The 20,945-nt window shown below is 44.4% G+C and overlaps 1 pseudogene; it reads right to left on the bottom strand.

Moving 5' to 3' along the window:
• Positions 1-10,707: 10,707 nt before the first annotated feature.
• The window catches only part of LOC117468989, a 59,914-nt pseudogene continuing 49,676 nt past the window's right edge, over positions 10,708-20,945 (bottom strand).

Here is a 20,945-nt window from a genome sequence, read left to right as displayed (position 1 = left end):
ACGCATTCAAGCTACTCTTGATGCATTAAAGGACGAAAAGGAGAAAGATGCTGCCATAGATGAAGTAAAAATGTTGCAGGCTGGTTTACTAGAACTTGATGTTGAAGAGGCCAGCAGAGGCTCTAATCCAGTGTCTCAACACTTTATGTACCAGCGCACCGCTGCTTATGTGAAAGAGCAAACCAGCAGAATAGGTGGATCGCCTAGCAAAATTAGTGACATTGTTGCCCCCATAGGCCCACACCTAAATGAACCATCACAACATAGTAAAGGAGAGGATGTTAAGCCTACACAGTCCTACTCACTTAAAGGCCTTGCTCAAACACAAGCTGCTGTTTCTACCCAAACTACGCCTCACCACACATTAAAGGCTCCTCGACCTGGTACACCAGCACCGCCGTGGACTCTCAATAAGCAGTCTCCATTCTCTGCTTATCAGCCTAACCAAGGTACGCCCTATGAAGCCAGTTACCACAACCCTCAAACAACTAACGATCTGGCTAAATATCTTGCCCGCAGTAACTTAGTGACATCAGGCCTCACAACATTCGACGATCAACCAATGAATTATTGGGCTTGGAAAACGTCCTTCCTAAGTGCTATTGCTGGTCTGGATCTGTCTGTTGGAGAAGAACTCGACCTGCTCTGCAAATATCTGGGAAAAGAGTCATCAGATCAGGTGAGGAGAATCAAGGCCGTCAACATCAGACACCCTGACGCTGGACTAATGATGGCCTGGGAGAGGCTTGAGGAAATATACGGCTCACCTGAGGTTATTGAACAGGCTCTCTTTGACAAGCTAGAAAGCTTCCCCATACTGACCAACAAAGACCCAAAACGACTCAGAGAATTAGCAGACCTGCTGTTAGAGCTTGAGGCTGCTAAGAGAGATGGCTCCCTCCCAGGTCTGTCATATTTGGATACTTCCAGAGGGGTTAAGCCCATCATCGAAAAACTCCCATACAACATCCAAGAAAAGTGGATATCTTATGGTTCAAGATACAAACGTGATCATCATGTCAGTTTCCCACCTTTCTCTGTCTTTGCAGACTTTGTTCGTACAGAGGCAAAAGCTCGTAATGATCCCAGCTTCAACCTCTCCTCGACAGTTCCTATGGAGAAAAAGAGTACGTGGGAGAAATTCACGAAGATGCCTGTATCTGTTCACAAGACACAAGTGTCGTCTGCTGACAGATATGAAAGCAGAGAGGATAAGAAGCTAACAGACCCAAACAACCATTATCCTCTACATAAGAAACCACACCCTCTGAAGAAATGCAGAAGCTTTAGAGAAAAGAGTCTAGAGGAACGCAAACAGCTCTTAAAGGAACATTCCTTCTGCTTCCGGTGCTGCTCCTCTACTGGTCATCTCGCCAGAAACTGCACGGCTGAGGTGAGATGTATAGAATGTGGGAGCACGGGTCACGTGTCAGCACTACACCCAGGACCAGCAGTCTGGAAACCTAAGCCCTCTCCTCCCTCTTCAGAGCACGGCGGGGAGGAAGACAAAGAAGACCATCAGGTCACATCAAGGTGCACACAAGTGTGTGGTGAAGGTGTTAGCGCACGAGGATGCTCAAAAATATGCCTTGTAAGTGTGTATCCAGCTGGTCGCTCGGAAGAGGCCAAGAAAATGTATGCAATACTGGACGAGCAGAGTAATCGTTCCTTGGCACGCTCTGAGTTCTTCAATGTTTTCAAAATCACAGGGCCTTCCTTCCCTTACACACTGAAAACATGCGCTGGACTAACTCAGACAACAGGGAGAAGAGCTAGTGGGTTCACAGTGGAATCAGCAGACAAAAAGTTAAGCTTTCCTTTGCCTACACTTTTAGAGTGCAACCAAGTTCCCAACAACCGCTCCGAAGTCCCTACGCCAAATGCAGCTCATCACCATGCTCACCTGAAGTGCATCGCCGACGAAATACCACCTCTCGATCCTAACGCTGACATACTCCTCTTGCTGGGCAGAGACATTCTCAGGGTCCACAAGGTCCGTGAGCAGATAAGTGGTCCAGACAACGCACCGTTCGCCCAAAGGCTGGACCTGGGATGGGTTGTCGTTGGTGACGTGTGTCTAGCAGGTGCTCACAAACCACTAGAGGTGAACAGTTACAAGACGTCTATCTTGGAGAATGGTCGTACTAGCCATCTGCAGCCATGCAACAACCAAATCAAGATAAGAGAAATCTTCAATCAAGCCCCTGACTACACACATCATCCAGCACTGACCTCTAAGTTCAGCACAGGAACACATGATGCAGACAGTCTGGGTCAAACCATCTTCACGCGAACTGCCAACGACCACAAACTAGCACCATCCGTAGAAGATATGAAGTTTCTTAAGATCATGGAAGCAGAGTTTCATCAAGACAGCTCGAAGAGCTGGGTGGGACCACTACCTTTCCGGTTACCAAGACAGAGGCTGCCTAACAATAGGAAACAAGCACAAGATCGTTTTGCCTCATTGAGACGCACGCTGGAAAAACGGCCACAGATGAAAGCCCACTTTCTAGAGTTCACAGCAAAACAAATACGGTCTGACTGCGGCACTAACTTCGTTGGCGCTTCTCGAGAGTTGCAAATGAAGACTACAGATCCCAGTGGCAACAACGTGGAGAAGTACCTGAGCACGCAGAACTGCACATGGGTGTTCAACCGGCCACATGCGTCCCACATGGGTGGGGCATGGGAACGGATGATTGGCATCGCTCGTCGCATTCTTGACTATCTGCTGCTTGAACAGAAGAAGTCTTCTTTGACGCATGAAGTTCTGCTTACGCTCATGGCTGAGGTGACAGCAGTCATCAATGCTAGACCTCTCATTCCAGTATCTTCAGATCCAGAGTCACCTCTTATCCTCACCTCAGCAATGCTCTTGACCCTCAAAACAGGCTCTACACCACCTCCTCCAGGTAACTTTGAAGAGGCAGACCTCTTTAAAGAGCAGTGGAAGCAAGTTCAGAGCCTGGCGGACACCTTTTGGAGTAGGTGGAGAAAAGAATATCTCAAGACTCGTCACAAGTGGCGGTCTAAGAGGTCAAACCTTCAAGAGGGGGACATTGTTCTCCTGAAAGACAATCAGGCTCAGAGAAACGAATGGCCTATGGCCACCATCACAAAGACATTCCCAGGAAGGGATGGACTGGTTCGTAAGATCGAGGTAGAGATCTCCAAGGACAAGACCAAAAGGATCTTTTCTCGTCCTGTTACAGAAGTGGTCCTGCTTCTGTCTCCAAAGACTGATTTTTGTTGATTGATCTGGGGTTTAAAAACCCCAGGCGGGGAGTGTTCTGTCCTTGATGTGTGTTTTTGGTGTATATCTGTCGTGTATGTGTTTTCTTGGCTGTGTTTTGGCACCACCTTGTGGTGGTTGTTTGACACTGCTGCTTTCTAGTGGTTTATTCGATTCCTGTTGCTCCACGTGTAGCTTGGGTTGTTTCATGAACGGACGTCTGCTCTCCATGGGCTGTGCTTCGTATTTCCCGCTGGTTCACGCATCGTCTGTGAGTGTTATTGTCCGACAGACTGTGGCTTCATGGGAATATGTTGTATGTAAAATGTTTATGTTTGTAGGAATGCAGTGAGTATTCTTTGCGGCTAAGCTACTAGCGGCTAGGCTGATTAGCTTCTCAGTTTGTGCACCGTAGCTCATTGTGTGAAGTATTCTGTCTATTTAGCTCGTCAGTCGGGCAGTCAATAATAAACTGTTATGTCTGTATTATCTTTACAGTTTCACCAAGTAAAGAGACTTCAACTGACAACTGTGCTGGAGTTTTCTTTCAAACGGTTTAACTGGATGGATAGCTAGCTCAGTGCTAGTGAGACCCTTACAACAAAATTAATTAAACCAGTTCTATACGCATTATTCTTATTCTTATCATTCTTTTGAGCGCAGTAACGGTGGTATCTAATTACATATTTATTTAGTATTCCATAACTTAACCTCTTAAGGACGACGGTCCCCCCAGTGGACCCCCCCCCCACCGTTTTTTTTTCGAGACTATGTCTCAGGGCTTCTTAACATTTATGAAACTATTAATATTTAGCACCAGATTAACGGGAAGAATCTCAGCTAACTGAAGATATGAACCATTTTTACCAAAATAAAACACAAGGGTAATACCAAGCCTCTGAATTAGCACTAAGCGAAAAAATGCTAACGCACTTTAGCACAGAACTCAAGATAAAGATACCCTTATTACTTATCGAAACTGCACATACAATATATCCGATTAAAGCTGAGACTCCACAGATTATATAGGTATTGTATCATCACTGAGCGATCCGAACTCGCGACAGGGGAAGCAAACACAGACATCACAACACGAACCTTTACGGAGCTTTTGCGGGAGATCGTCTCACCGTAGCTGTCAATCTGATCAAAATACGTGCTCAATGGCATTAAAACGAGAAAAAACGCGGCTGAATCGGTTGATCCATAGGTTAATAATGTATCTGTGCCTTTGAAAAAATTATTTATAATCCATAATTCCATTTTTATGTAAAAATCGGAGCAAAAAAGTTAGCTGCTAATGGTAGCCAACAGAGTGTATGCAGCTTCCGGTTTTGGCCACGCGTCACTCTCACTCCTTATTTGTTAATGTGTTGATGTGTGTAGAACTTCCCCTCGATTCCATTGGCTCTAGCGGTTATAAAGAGATTTCATTCATCAAAATCGACCAAGGGGGGCCAGAGATATGGAAAATCCACCCAAATGACCCCAGTGTTACGATATCCGATAGGACCCAAACGCAGGACACGGCAGAGTGTTGGAAAAAGGTTTATTGTGAGGTGGAGGAGCGTGGAGAGTAATCCTGTAGGAATGAAGACTGGTGAGTGTGGAGAGTAATCCGGTTGGAATGATGACTGGTGGCGGCAGGTGATGGTAACAAGGCGGCTGGATAGTGATCCTGGAGCATAAGAGAAACAGATGAGAAAAGTATTCCGTGTACAGAGAAATAGTTTTAAATCGGCTAAGAAGGCTGAGAGTTACCACTGGGGTTTAAACAACGATCTGGCGCTGACATGTTGTGGAGCCTCCGCTGATATACCATTAGTAAATGGCTGAATGGGAATCAGGTGTGTAAAGCTGATTGCACCAGGTGGAGATTTGCAGCAGGTGGAGATTGAGCCGGGAGCCAGGAGTGACAGCCACCACGCCCACACAGACAGGGAAAGGGAACACACACTCACAAGGGAGGTGGCTGAAGAGTAGAGCCACCACAGTACCCCCCTCTTAAGGGACGCCTCCAGGCGGTCTACCAGGTCTACCAGGTCTACCAGGTCTACCAGGGTTATCCCGGTGGAAGTCCCGAACCAGGGACGCGCCCACGATGTTTCGCCGGGGAACCCAAGACCTCTCCTCTGGACCATAGCCCTCCCAATCCACAAAATATTGGAATCCCCTTCCACGGCGACGAACGTCCAACAATCGCCTGACGGTGTAGGTTGGGTGATCATTGATGATGCGGGGGGGTGGGGGAACACTCACTGGAGGAGACAAGGGGCTGCTGGCAACAGGTTTTAACAGAGAAACATGAAATGTCGGATGAACCTTCATGTGTGGGGGAAGCTTGAGTTTTACTGCAGATGGGTTGATAACTGAGTCGATGATGAAGGGGCCGACATAACGTGGCGTGAGTTTCTTCGACTCTGTCTTGAGTGGGAGATCTTTGGAGGAAAGCCAAACACTCTGACCTGGTAAGTAGTTGGGAGCCGGGGTCCTGTGGCGGTCTGCGATGAGGCAGTTGCGGGCAGCGGAGCGGAGCAGGGCGGCTCGGGTATCCCTCCACACCTTATGACAGCGATGAAGGTGGGTCTGAACGGAAGGAACAGCAACCTCCTCTTCCTGGGATGGAAACAGGGGTGGTTGGAAACCCATGGCACAATGAAAGGGTGAAATACCTGTGGCTGCATTTGGCAGGGAGTTGTGGGCATATTCGATCCATGGCAGATGTGGGCACCATGACGAAGGGTTCCTGAAAGCCACACAGCGAAGAGCCGCCCCCAGATCCTGGTTGGCCCGTTCCGTTTGCCCGTTCGTCTGAGGATGATATCCAGATGACAGGCTCACTGATGCTCCCAGAGCCTGACAGAAGGCTTTCCAAACGTGGGAAATGAACTGGGGACCCCGGTCAGAGACGATGTCGGTGGGAATCCCATGGAGTCGAACAACATGATTGACCAGAAGATCTGCAGTCTCTCGGGCTGTGGGAAGCTTGGGAAGAGCAACAAAGTGTACCATCTTGGAAAATCTGTCCACAATAGTTAGGATGATGGTATTTCCTTGTGACAGTGGAAGTCCAGTGACAAAATCCAAGGCCACATGCGACCAAGGACGCCTAGGTACCGGCAGCGGCCGAAGCAGGCCAGAGGGAGATTGGTGGGAGGACTTGGCGCGGGCACATACTGTACAGGCAGCAACAAAGGCCCTGGTGTCTTGAGCCATGGAAGGCCACCAGAACCGTTGTTTTAGAATAAACAGTGTGCGATGGACACCAGGATGACAGGAGAGACGGGAGGCGTGTGCCCACTGCAGGACCTTGGAGCGAACAGGGGTAGGCACAAAAAGACTATTAGCTGGGCAGTTACCTGGGTTAGGTTGCGCCCGCTGAGCCTCCTTAACCAATGACTCAATCTCCCAGGTAACAGCCGCCACCACGCAGGAGGCAGGCAAGATAGTGTCTGGATTGGCAGCTGGTCCTTCGGAAGCGAACTGGCGAGAGAGAGCGTCCGGCTTGAGGTTCCGTGACCCTGGACGGTAGGTAAGGGTGAATGAGAAGCGGCCGAAATACAGGGCCCATCGAGCCTGACGAGAGTTAAGGCGCTTGGCAGATTGGATGTACGCCAAGTTTTTGTGGTCTGTCCATACAATAAAAGGGAGCTCGGCTCCCTCCAGCCAGTGCCTCCACTCCTCTAGGGCAAGTTTGACAGCCAGCAGCTCTCTGTTACCCACGTCATAGTTCTTCTCAGCTGGAGTGAGGCGGCGAGAGAAAAATGCACATGGATGTAATTTTTGGTCTCGTTCCGAGCGCTGGGAAAGAACTGCCCCTACCCCGGTGTTGGAGGCATCGACCTCCACCACAAACTGGCGAGAGGAATCAGGGTGGATGAGCACAGGGGCAGTGGTGAAAAGTCTCTTTAGCTCCGAGAAGGCTGCATCGCACTCTGGAGTCCAGAAAAAACCAGTTGTAGGGGAAGTGAGTCTGGTTAAAGGGCCCGCCACTCTGCTGTAGTCTCTGATGAAGCGCCGATAAAAATTGGCGAAACCAAGAAACTGTTGAAGCAGTTTAACAGAGGTTGGTTTGGGCCACCCCGCCACCGCTTGGATCTTCTCAGGGTCGGTCCTAATCTTTCCTTCCTCAACGATGTAGCCCAGGAATGAGACTGTGTTGACATGGAATTCGCATTTCTCCGCCTTCACAAAGAGTCTGTTTTCAAGGAGTCTCTGCAGCACCTGCCTGACATGGATAATGTGCTCCTCCTTGTTACGGGAGAAAATGAGAATGTCATCCAAGTAGACAAAGACTGACCGGTTGAGGAGGTCACGGAGTACATCGTTCACCATTGACTGAAAAACTGCTGGGGCATTCGTCAGTCCAAAAGGCATCACCAGATACTCAAAGTGACCGAGTGGTGTGTTAAAGGCAGTCTTCCACTCGTCCCCTTCACGGATTCTGACGAGGTGGTAGGCATTGCGGAGGTCCAGTTTGGAAAAGATGGTGGCTTCCTGGAGGGGTTCAAAGGCGGAGTTAATGAGGGGTAATGGATATTTGTTTTTTATAGTGATGGCATTGAGACCCCTGTAATCAATGCAGGGCCGCAGTGAGCGGTCCTTCTTGGACACGAAGAAGAACCCAGCACCGACCGGGGAGGAGGATGGGCGGATGACACCAGCAGCCAGGGAGTCATGGATGTAACTCTCCATGGATTTTCTCTCAGGGCGAGACAGGTTGAACAGACGTGAGGAAGGCAGAGGGGCCCCGGGAAGGAGGTCAATGGGACAGTCGTAGGGTCGATGAGGAGGAAGAGAAAGAGCTCGCTGTTTACTGAACACCTCTCCTAGGCTATGATATTCCATGGGGACAGATAACAGGTCAGGGCGGCTCGATCTTGGGTGGTGGAGCGGCGGCCTCTGCTGGCGGTAGGGCAGACTGCAGGCATGAGGATAAACAAAAACAACTCCAACTAATGATTTTGCCAGTTATCCAATCAATCTGGGGGTTGTGTGTTCTTAACCAGGGATGACCCAACACTATGGGAGCATGAGGTGAGGAAATAAGGTGAAACTGAATAAACTCACGATGGTTTCCAGACAGAATGAGGTTTACTGGCTTGGTGCGGTGAGTGACTTGGGCCAGGAATTGTCCATTAAGAGCATTGGCATTAAGAGGTGAATCCAACACTTCGCAGGGAATTCCTGCCTGAGCTGCGATGTCAATGTCCAAAAAATTCTCGTCTGCCCCCGAGTCCACTAAGGCGAGCAGGGGTAGTGACTGTTGGTTGCAGCAAAGAACGGCTTCTAGCTGCGTTCTGGGTCGGGGGTTGAGAGAGGAGGAAGGGCTCGCCAGAATCCCCACAGCTACTGATGAGCCTGACCTTTTGGCAGATTAGGACAGGAGGAAACTAGATGACTGGTTTGGCTGCAATAAACACATTCCCCAGCCTGGATCCTTCTAGCCCGCTCAGATGGTGAGAGGTGGGCCCTTCCCACTTGCATGGGCTCATCTTCGGGGGGTGAAACCGAGAAAGGAGTCGGAAAGGATCTGGAGATTGGGGCAGTGGCAGTGCCAATTCGGGGATCAAGTGAGGAGTAGCTGGGATTGGGGTGACGGCTATTCCTATCCCTGCGTCTCTCTCTGAGGCGATTATCAATCTTGATAGCTGTGGCAATTAAATTATCCAAGCTAACTGGATCATCCCTAGCAGCTAGCTCGTCTTTAATTGCTTCGTTCAGCCCTTGAAGAAAAACATCTTGCAATGACTCGTTATTCCAGCCTGAGTCAGCAGCAACTGTTCTAAACTCAACTGAAAATTCGGCTACACTACGGGAGCCCTGCCGGAGAGAAAGAAGGCGCCTAGAAGCGTCCCTCCCCCGTACCGGGTGATCAAAAACTTTTTTCATTTCGGAAATGAAAGTATCAAATGATGAGCAAATGTGTGGCTGGCTCTCCCTAACGGCTGTAGCCCAATCTAGAGCACTCCCCCTCAACAGACTCATTACATATGCCACCCTAGCCCCATCTGTGTGATAAGTACTAGGCTGCTGCTCAAAGACTAACGAACACTGGAACAAAAAGGCTCTACAAATACCCAAATCTCCAGCGTATCGCTCCGGTGTAGGAATAACAGCCTCTCGTAGCTGATGGAGAGGTGCGGCAGGAGCGGGGGGAGGAGCTGTCGGCTGTGCAGCGGGCTGCGGGGGAGAAAACTGGGAGGTGAGCAGTTCCACTTGTGTGCCGATCCTTTGCACGTTAGTGGAGAGGTTCCGGAGAGTCTCCACAACCTCACGGAGAACCACGTCGTGATGCCCCACGAGAGCACCTTGATTGGCCAGGGCTTGGCTGAGTTCGTCCGCAGTCTTGGACTGGTGGCCTGTGTCCGCTGAGTCCATACTGGCCAGATCGTTCTGTTACGATATCCGATAGGACCCAAACGCAGGACACGGCAGAGTGTTGGAAAAAGGTTTATTGTGAGGTGGAGGAGCGTGGAGAGTAATCCTGTAGGAATGAAGACTGGTGAGTGTGGAGAGTAATCCGGTTGGAATGATGACTGGTGGCGGCAGGTGATGGTAACAAGGCGGCTGGATAGTGATCCTGGAGCATAAGAGAAACAGATGAGAAAAGTATTCCGTGTACAGAGAAATAGTTTTAAATCGGCTAAGAAGGCTGAGAGTTACCACTGGGGTTTAAACAACGATCTGGCGCTGACATGTTGTGGAGCCTCCGCTGATATACCATTAGTAAATGGCTGAATGGGAATCAGGTGTGTAAAGCTGATTGCACCAGGTGGAGATTTGCAGCAGGTGGAGATTGAGCCGGGAGCCAGGAGTGACAGCCACCACGCCCACACAGACAGGGAAAGGGAACACACACTCACAAGGGAGGTGGCTGAAGAGTAGAGCCACCACACCCAGAAGTGGGTTTCTTTGATAAATCTCTCTAAAAAGGTCAAATTTAACTTGTTTTGCATCAATCTTGATACAGGGTACTTATTATATGTTGTACTTTGGATTCCTAAAGCTTTTAGTCTACTAAAAAAGAATGTTTGGACGGACACTATAATTTACAGTTTTTTACTATGTTCAATCTGAATTTTCTTTAAAATAAAAAACATCTATATTGATTCTGACTTTTCTACATCCAACTCACAGGTTTATCATTACTTTGAGAACAAAGATTATTAATTTAACCCTTTTAGAAGGGAAGATATGGTCATTTGTTCTGGGAATGTCATTTTCGAGCCTAAGACCTGAAAAACAGGCTCAGGGTGGAACAGGTTAATAACAGAGATGGTCAAACTAAAGTGGTAGAGACATGGCAGAAATCCTACAATGAAGCCGGACAGTGAAGTGTTCTCCCGTGAGAGGGCGATCAAGAAAGGAAAATGGAAGCCATGTGTTAATGTTATTGTCAAAGACAATAACACATTGCTTCCATCAATAATAAAATACTATTTTGCTTTCTAGAACAAATTGAGTTACACTTTTAGCATTCAGTTTGTTTTTATTTGTATTAAACAGTCATGCTCATTAGTCACCCTTTCATCGGCATAGTTATGTTATCCAAAACTTCCTCCAGGGATTGCATACAAAAGACCATAAAATATATTTTTTTACATATTTGAAATTTCCACACCAAGCTGACCTGCACAAATTGTACACTGTGATACGATACATGTAAAGCAGAAGGAGGAAACAGTGGAAGACCAGTTTGAGGTTGAGACAAGCATATTACATTGTTGTTTTTCAGATATGTGCTGTAGTTTAACAGCTGTTAGACATTGCTGCAGAAAACTAAGCTAATTAACAAAGTAAACTGGTGTGAAGGTACATAAACTGTATCTTTGATAAAAACACATATTTGTTTATCGGACTGGAATCCTTGAAGGCCCGAGGATCAGACTTCACTCTTCAAGCTGCAAAAAGAAATTAAAAAAGAAAGTCAGTCACTGTGAAATCTTACAGTCTGCAATAGTTGTTTTGCTTGATTTGGTTTAAGGTTACACAATTACCGCATGTATAAATCTGTGTTAGAGTAGAGATAAAATGTTAGCCTTCTGTAATTTTTTGAAAATAATATATGTCCATAATATGATTTCTATAAGATAGATTTGAGTTCTGCTGTATGTAAGCACAGATTGTTACCTGAAACACAAGGGTGTGTGTATTCTGTCTCAGCCTGGTCACCTGAGAGGAATGAAGGAAAAAAAAGCAGAAGATAAGGAGACAATAATCTATCCAAGCACAAAATCATTTTTAAACATTACTATTCTGAGAATGTTCAGGTTGGAGCAGAGTGTATCAGTGTGGGCTGTAGTCTCTGTTAGGGGTTCGTAAGGATTTACTTGGCTGATAGTAGTCATAGATCTTGACCACGGCTGGCTTCATGTTCTGCACTGGGATCTCCTGTCTGAGATCCAAGCTGTGGTTGATAGGTATGTCTTTTGGTAACTGTTGGGATAAAAATAAACAAAACCATGAATAACAAATGTGAAGGGCATCATCTGTTGCTGCTCGCTGAGGATAGGATTTCTCTCACCTCCCGTATGTACACCAGAACATGATCCTCCTTTTGTTCAACACGATCCACCAGCAGGGCTCCTTTGAGCTGTGAGGAGATGGTAATCAGCCGGGTGGCTCAACAACAGATGAAGATGTTTTAACTTCGAGCTAAAGGTGAAAGTTACTGAAATAACTCACCCTCTTCAAAGATTCTTGGTCTGGGACAAATCCAGAGAGTGCTTTGATATCCAGTATCACCATGTTTGTGCTGTTCTCCTTTCCACTAAATCTGTAAGGAAAGTGCCATTCATTTCTCCCATGTCCATCCTCCAGCAGTTACATAATTCATGCTGGAAAATGCAGAGCATTGTTTCTCAGAAATGTCAGTGTTCTTCTTTCCCGTAAATCTGCTTGTTGATAACTTACCGGGACTGAAGATTCAGAGTGAGTTTGGTGTTTTTGCTGGTGCAGTCAAACTCTGGTCTTACATTGACACTGAGGGTTGTTGCGTCAGTAGGAGTTGGGATGTTATAGTGTTGAGAAATCTGGAAAAGAGAGACACAAGGAGAACACTATTCATAAAGAGTGAACCTGAATCTCGAGATTGCCTTTGCCTTATACGATTAGTCAGGATTTACCCCATCAAGAAGTACAACCTCGTTATATACATTCATCTACATTTTATTTCTTGAAGGACAACAAGCACAACAATCCCAGACCCTGATCCCTTTTATCTTAATTCTACAAACTCCTAGTATTTGCGTAATTGTAGTGGAATGATAGAAATACACGTGTACACATGTAAATGGTCTTCCAAGGCCAAAATACCAACGTTTATGTGCCAGAATTGCCTCGATTTGACTCCTTTGTTTTTTGCCATCACATAATGACATAACGATTTACCACTCACGCATTGGTTAGTGCTCCAAATGAGCCACGGCAGAGCTTGACCCGAGCGGAGGCTTTTTGTTGTTGGACCTAGGTGGAAGGTCAGTTTGTATACCTGCAACACCATGTCGAAAAGACGCTGTTAGCTGCTATGTGTATGGTTTGAAGGGACAAATCGGTTGTGTGGACAACCAAAATAACAGGAGTTAAATACAAGTGGCTGCAATTCATTTCTACCAGTAGAGTATTCCTTAGGATTGCTTCCTGAACCACGCACAGTTCACGGTCGGATGAAAGACTTTGTTAGGCCAATCTTGCAACTCAGGGTCACAACCTGTAAAGTTACTTTTGGATTTGTAATGCTTGAAACAAACAATGTAGCTACTAATGGGGATTCAAGCTCCGAGCTGTTATGGAAGTTGAGCTGCAAATACAGCGCCGAGCTCAGCTAAGTTGCTAGCTAATGCTATCAAGTTGAAACTGTATGTCCACCAACTTTACCTACAATTGTGTTGAAGTATGGAAATGGTTTTTTGTTCACAACAAACTGAAACGGCTCAATTGTTGAGGTGTGTTTATGGTTACAAGCTGTAATATGACGGTCGCTATGAACTTTATCCTGGCTATCTCGCCAACTTTAGCAAAGTTGATAATAACTCTGATGTAATTGTGCCTTAAAGTTAATGTCAGTGTCAGTTTAATGTCAATCTGGCAATTCAAGGCCATAATTTAACAAAACATAGTGTTGGTGGTTGAGCAATCGGGCAGCTAATATATTAGCTGCCCGATTGTGCAACCCTGTCTCCTAAAAATTACGTTCCCACAGAACTAAACTGCATTCTCAATTACGTTTAGCTAGAAACGTATTTTTTCTTAAATACGGTTATTTTCTACATATCTTTGCCATGTATTGTCTTGCTTATAATAATGATAATAGTCATTTATAAATATCATTTTAGAGCACACATTTGAAATCGACGATCAGGCTCGATATATGGTTAAATTAAAATCAGTAGGCGAGGGTGTAATTTCAACACAGTCTCAAAGGCAATGTGAGCGTCCATTCCCATTGGATAACGGAGGATTTTACACCCGGAAGTAAGTATTCTCTTTACTGTCGATTGATTTTACAGTGATATCTGCACTACTCATCAACTCAAAAACACCAGATTATCCTTGTTAATTACACAACATTGATTGGTTTAAATTGTGTACAATGCTTTTGTAATTTTCCCCTTCGATTCGGAGAAACAAATATTTTTTCGGAGTTTAGGATGGCAGAAGACACTACACTACCCTGAATCCTCAGCTATCGTTTGGGACTACACCATGTGCTTTGCTTGACAAACCCCGTGATTAGTCTTCAAGCACTGTGATTGGATGTAACAGCAGTTTGAAATGGAATGAAACCCATCGACGGCACACTATTCAAAACAGGAATCGAACGTGTCCTACCTTTATCTGCAGATCTCTATAAAGTATATTCATTACTCGTTATTCTCTACTAATAGTTAATTTAAACTGTATATAATGGCTATTTTGCACATCCCTTTCAAGATTTCATGATTTTCTAAGGTTTATTGACATATCATATACACAACTACGGTGTAGTTATGCAATGAATGAAAAACTTGGGTCACAGGTTCCTCGACAGTGCATTACAAGACATCTATCAATATGTGTGTATACCTCCACCATTAAACTGTCAAATTCTGCACATTTCTTACCCCTAGATTCCACCGGGTCCGTCTGCGGCGCATTACGGACGCGTTACGGCTGCGCCGCGGTGCTCAAGGTGATCGCGGCCACTCTAGTCAATGGGTGCTATTCCACCACACGCAGCGCGTTACGGCTCAGACGCGTCCCAGAAGCGTCCCAGAAGCGGCTCGGCGCAGGGCTTTTCTAAAATTAGGATCGAATCCTATTTTTGTCGCGGCGCAGCCGTAACGTAAGGTCGGGCAGGCAGGAAGTGGAAGGTTCAGAGCTATATATACATATATATATACACACACACAAACTAATTTTGCAGACCCTATCCCTCCGTAGTCTTTCAAGTAGGAGGAGAAATGCCAGCGTTCTCCTCCGGTTTACAGGCACTGTGTAAATCATAGCCTATATATAGAATAATTATGATGATGAATGAATTTTTTTTACCACTAAAATACAGCAACACATCTTTGATTCATGTCGTTTATAACTGGAATATTACAGTTATTATTAACTTTGTCTGTACAAAGTAGCCTGTCCAGGAAATATGCCCAAATCAACAAAAACTGCGAGCCGGCAGGCAAGACTCTCCGCTTCTGAAATGCTTCTGAAACGCGCCTGGTAGGGTATGACGCCGGAGGAGGCCGGACCAAAACCGCGGCGCAGCCGTAACGCGCCGCAGACGGACCCGGTGGAATCTAGGGGTTATACTATCTACATACATAAGGGTATAATTAATGTGTATAATATCAGTTAAAATAAGTGCTTCAACATAGTTAACATCGCAGGAAAGCAATATATTAGACGTTAAGTACTTTGTCAGGCTTAATATTTATCTGTAGATACCCCCAAAGCTTTTTTCTTAGTTAAAAGAAGACCTTAACCTAAAGTATTCTTTAATGTTTAAATAAAGGTTAATTAGTTTGTCTGTTTTGCACATCCTCATATTCATATCTTTATACATCCGGCACTAAACTGTTTTATTGTAGAGATCACTTACAGTATCTTCTTGAATTTTTATATTCTATATTTCTATCATTGACCTTCTACTTTCACCCTATGAAAGTATGTACTCTTAATAAGGTACACACAGCATACTAATAATAACTTTGTATTATTAGTGTAGGACACTTATGTATGTATAACATCTGAAGATGTGTAGTTTTATTCATGTTTTCACATAATTTTACAGGATATTGCTATACTATTTCTCATGTTTTACTTCTACACATTAATATCTGATTTGTAAAACATCACAGACAGAAAGGTATATCCGTCATTTAATGGTAAGCTATTGAAATTGTGATTCCATAGATGTGTCTCCCATCACCCAAATCCCCTGACTATTCTCTCAACTCAGTATTTACATTCTTATATTCAAAGAAAATCAGTAATATCTTTAAAAACTACAAGTCCTTTTCTATAAGCTGTGCACCGTTATGGTGTAATTATAACATATCTACCAATTGGATCAAATATAAAAGTCAGCCGAATTACTATTGATACTGCAAGGAGACGTATTTTGTGAAAATAAATGTAAGATATTGTGTAATTGTTGATATATTTATGATCCACGTCACGTATTCAGTTTCGGCGGCAGTTCTTCCAGTTTGTCTAGAAGTCTTCTCAGCAGGGCTCTATAAATAAAGAACTACGGCAGATGTGTAATATTTAATGCAGCCGAACCGTGTATTACAATGCCGTTATGTGATGACTTCCAAAGAGAAAAGCAAGAACACTCAGAATAAAGTATTAATATATTTTTAAATGCATTTCCTCGTTGTTTCCTTTGGAGCCAAATCTTAGACTCTTCCATCTTTGCTGGGTCAATGTAGACAAAAGACTGTGCTTTGGCAAATGATCTCACCACAAAAGCAGTCAGCCTGAGGATATTAAAAACAAGTTAGATATGACTGATATAATTAAACAACTAAAGATCATGATCTGTGTAATGTCTCAAGAGGTACAAAACATACCACGCTATTTCATGCATTCATTTGAAATACTTTAACTTGCTTGTGTTAACATAGCCTATTCGTGGTATTGGTGTGAAAAACTTCTGAGTAAGAAAATAACATTTTCCACAACATGTGTGCTCCAATGTGCATCATCTCTCTGTTATCACTGAGGGTAATCTTTATGTCTGAGTACCACAGGGTGAACATTTAACAGCATGTACATATTGTTGTTCTTAGATGTTGATGATCGATCAGTAGTTTTCTCACCAAGTGTTCCCAGTTCCTATTCCAAATGTACTATAGGCACCATCAATATGCTTGTAGTTCAGCTGTCTCTGGTAGCCTGTATCAACATAGAAACAAACTTGTAAGACTTGAAAGGATTTTGCTAAGTTAAGTTCATGTTTTGAAGTAAATGTGTTTCATGATGTCATAGGTAAAGGTGCATTTAACGATGCTCATTACATATTAGTATAGTTGCCAGCTCATAGGGTCCTTTTGTATCCCGGAAATGTTGAGTAGTACACCAAAGTTTTATGCGGGAAATGTATAGTACGGGTCCGCAGCACATAGAAACTGCCGGATATATGTCGAGCAATATGCACAATCAACATAAGTTGCGTTAATTAGCATGGATTACCATTATAGCCTTTAGTTATAAATAGTTTAAAAATGGCTTGGCCGATTTGGACCATTTTGGAGTGGTTTCGGGATTATAGAGGATGCTCCATTTCTAACACTTTCAGGATCAAAGTTTCCATATTTGTACTCCCGGTGGACTAATTTGTATACATTTTGGTCGATTTTGAAGATTTATGGGACTCATAATTTAGATTGGATAGATTGCTTATTTATTTGAATAACATTGTTACTGTACACATTAGAGTTAATCATTTTCATCTTGTGCTCCCTATATCCAATGGCGACTCGCAACACTACTCATGGTAGTCAAATCAGCCACCAAGCATAGGCGGATTTTTGCGGGGGGGCAGGGGGGGCATTGCCCCCCCTAGTGGCTGAAATATGTTACAGCATTACTACGTCTAAAACTGTTCCAATACAAATATTTCGTATATCAATATTTTAATAGATGTGAAAGCCTCTGCTGTCGCACCTGTTGCGCTTGAGGATCTTTGAAAGACTGTTAAAATAGCAGCTATCCAAATCTATACAAGATGCTCCAGTTGGCACTGACTCTGCCTATCGGGTCTGCCACCTCTGAGAGAAGTTTTTCTACAATGAGGAGAATTCGGAACTGGCTGCGGTCAACGATGGGAGGAACAAGATTTTCCTCACTTGCGGTTCTTCACATTGAGGACGACAGCTGTCATCTGAGGGGATAGTGGACATATATGCGGAACGTACCGCAGGTCTCCCTTGAAAAAGAGATCGTTGATCTCAATGGGATTTTTCACCTGGTTAAATAAAGGCTACAAACAAACAAACAAACAAAAAAAGGCGTCTACTTCTGCACTAAGGTAGGACACTGGTTAATAATATTGTAGCGTGTTCAAGTAACCAAGGGATATAGTAGTTATCAAATAAGTATAAGATGTGCACAGTTATGTGTTATGACCCACTGTTGTTGGGGGGAGAGACCGCCCCTTCCATATGAGTGTGTGTGTACGGCAGGCATGAGGCGTGCATGACGGGACGAGTTGTATTCGTATTTGGAAAAGTCATACTCAGTGCGGTGAACGCTGGCTTTATTGCTACTGTATCCGTAGCACCCCACACAATAGTTGGGACTGTGTACTGACGTCAGTAAAAAAGGTTTGCCCCCCCAAGCGCAAATGTCAAACTCCGCCTATGCCACCAAGAGTACACATATGGCCACTTTCTGGTTACAACTGCAATCTTTCGCAGGTTTTAGCACTGCTGTAAAAATAGAAGATTTTCCAAAAATGGGAGAATTAACCATTTTCTAACCAGCTGTGGATTCAAACTATTAAAATGGTTTTGCTCACTGTCAACAAGGACTGAGGACTTTGAGATCCATTAAGCCCCTGTCACACTGTCCTGAAATTGACACCAGATGGACACACGAATATGGAATTTCGAATTTCGAATGAAGATGGCACCGAACTTGGTCCACAGGCAAGCAACGGCCGAAGCAAGTACGATGCCTACAGAAGGCCACACGATGGCACCCGGCCGAACCACACACGAAAATATGGTCGTAGACTTGAGTAGCATGAAGCTGCAGCGTCGGAGACTGCAGTTTCAGGTGAGGAATCTTGGAGGGTTTTTACTCCGAAGAGGGCTTCCCGGGGTACTGCAGCTAGAGCTGTTTTCTGGTGGCTGAGGGAACAACAGACCCTGCCTCACCCCAGTGAAGAATCCTCAGTGTCCTCTCCACTTTCAGAGGAATGGTCAGAGGAACTCAAAGACATGCTGGACTCCAGAGGTCATTCCGTGTCCGTGTTAAGGAAATTGTGCCCGTCTTCGAAATAAATAAAAATTGATTCTGCACTGAAATGCCTCTCGGTCAAACTGCATGTTTATCTTTGGCAGCCAGGTGCATAAACACACTGAACAGTTGTTTTTGTTTTTGAGTAATCAAGCACCTCTTCAAAGACACATTTGACTTGATTATTTCGAACGTGTACTATAATAATGAAATGAAACGAGAGAATTATGATACTGTAGAAACGTAAGCAGTATCAAATTGATCAACTGAATATTATTGACTTACAAATTATATATAAACAAATGATCTACCTAATTACACATCCGAAAAGGCGTGGGAAGGAGTTTACACGTATTTAATCCCACCCCTTCTCCCAAAAACTAAATTAACATTTTTGTTTTCTTTTAACAAAATATACATCTAAATGTATGTCTACATACAATATACATTTACAATTATAAATAGATATTTAGTTATAATTATGAGCCTGCTAGGCGGCCAAGAGACCAGGAGCAGCCAAGGATTAGAAGAAATAACGGCCATCGGAGAGAAATGGAGCTGTGGTGTGAGGAGAACCAGTGGAGAACAGGGCAGCTGTCTTGGTGAGTGACCGGCGTTAGCTACAGTTAATGTTAGCTAACGTCGGTCACATCACAACATTGTAAAGTTAGCTATCATATGTCAGGCTATAACTAAAGTAGTATTGATAATATAGTAACGTTACTGGCAGGACTGTTGATACTGATCCATAACAGAAACTAATGCGCAAGTTTCAGCCGTATCTCGCGTTACCTAATGCAACTCCACACTACGTCTTACGGTGCTGTAGTGTGTACCGGAGGGGAGAGAGAGGAGCGAAAGGGGGGGAGAGAGAGAGGAACGAATGTGGGAGAGAGAGAGAGCTAATGGTCATGCTAATAAAGCTATTCAATTGAATTGAGCAGCGAAGGGGGGGGAGAGAGATGTAATACGGTTTCCTGATAAACATTTTGTTTGATAGGCCTCAGCTGTGTAGAGTATGCAGGGAGGTGGATGCACCTCGCACAACGCACCCAGGAACGAAAGCTAGCTCCGGTCCTTTTCCTGTTAGGGAAACTGTGGACTCGATGTCCTGACACTGACAGGCTGGAGTTTGTGCAACCTGCACAAACTCAAGCTCACCATGATTAAAAATGGTGAAATGCAATGTAAAATTACCGAAAAAATACCAGCTCACTAAATCACGACCGCTCAAGCCAACTACAAATTACTACCGCGGATTGGGCAGAGAAGGAGTCCGAGAAAGTAGCTCCCCTATGTGACGTAATATGACGCGTTTGACGTATGACGTAAAAAAAAAGCAGTTTTTAGTAGCAGAGCTCAAAACGGCTCCTTTCCCCGCTGAATTCCTGCCCTTATGTCTCGTAAAACATATAAAATCCTGCATTAACTTTTTTAATTGTAATTTTCAGGCAAGGTTTTCTCTTTAAGACATACAACTGCAACGAAAGTAACAAAAACAATGTAATATCCTTTTCTGTTTTACAGAACACAAATTGGGGTTATTTACATTATGTTTACGTGATTTTGTTGTGCAATAAATGCAATCTTGATGTCATCGTACTATAATACGATGGCTACACGACGGTATTGCGAGGGCTTCACGTAGTCGTGTTGCCTTCCTAAGACAATCGGGCAGCTTCTTGTTTCCTTCGTATTGTCTTCGTGAGGCACCGATCGATAGACATCAAAGTGGGCTTGAGCCCCTGCCCTTTTTCTTCCTCCAGAGAAAGTGCCCTTTTTTCCCCCTTTTTTAAAAAATAAATGAATATATATATACTGCTGTTTGCGCACAGTTTCCCTTTCCAACAATATATTGATTGAATACAAAATAAAAACATCAGGTCGGGAGATTAGACTGTGAAGTTCCGATGCTCTCTCTACCGATGTGTGGACATCGGCAGTCACTTCAGACACAGGTGTAAGCACCTCCCACTTTACTGTTATGCCGGCTTTTCTTGGTTTATTTTGAAGGTGAGTGGTGATGAACAAATTACTAAACTGCCAGTGCCTCGAGTTTACAGCTAATTAGCTAGAAGACAATAACAATTATACTTAACTAAGGCTACTAGCTAATGGATAAGTTAGCTCAAGGTTTAGCTAAGGTAATTTATCATGGGTATACAGGCTAATGTACTGTACTTAAGGGGAGGCACTTAAAGTGAAGACAGTAAAATGTGTATCTAATAATATCATCACAAACGCCACATTGATATGC

This window comes from Trematomus bernacchii, unplaced genomic scaffold (genome assembly GCF_902827165.1).
Source record: "Trematomus bernacchii unplaced genomic scaffold, fTreBer1.1, whole genome shotgun sequence".
Taxonomy (NCBI): domain Eukaryota; kingdom Metazoa; phylum Chordata; class Actinopteri; order Perciformes; family Nototheniidae; genus Trematomus; species Trematomus bernacchii.
Note: the sequence above shows the minus strand (reverse complement) of the source record. Positions and strands in the feature narration are given on the sequence as shown.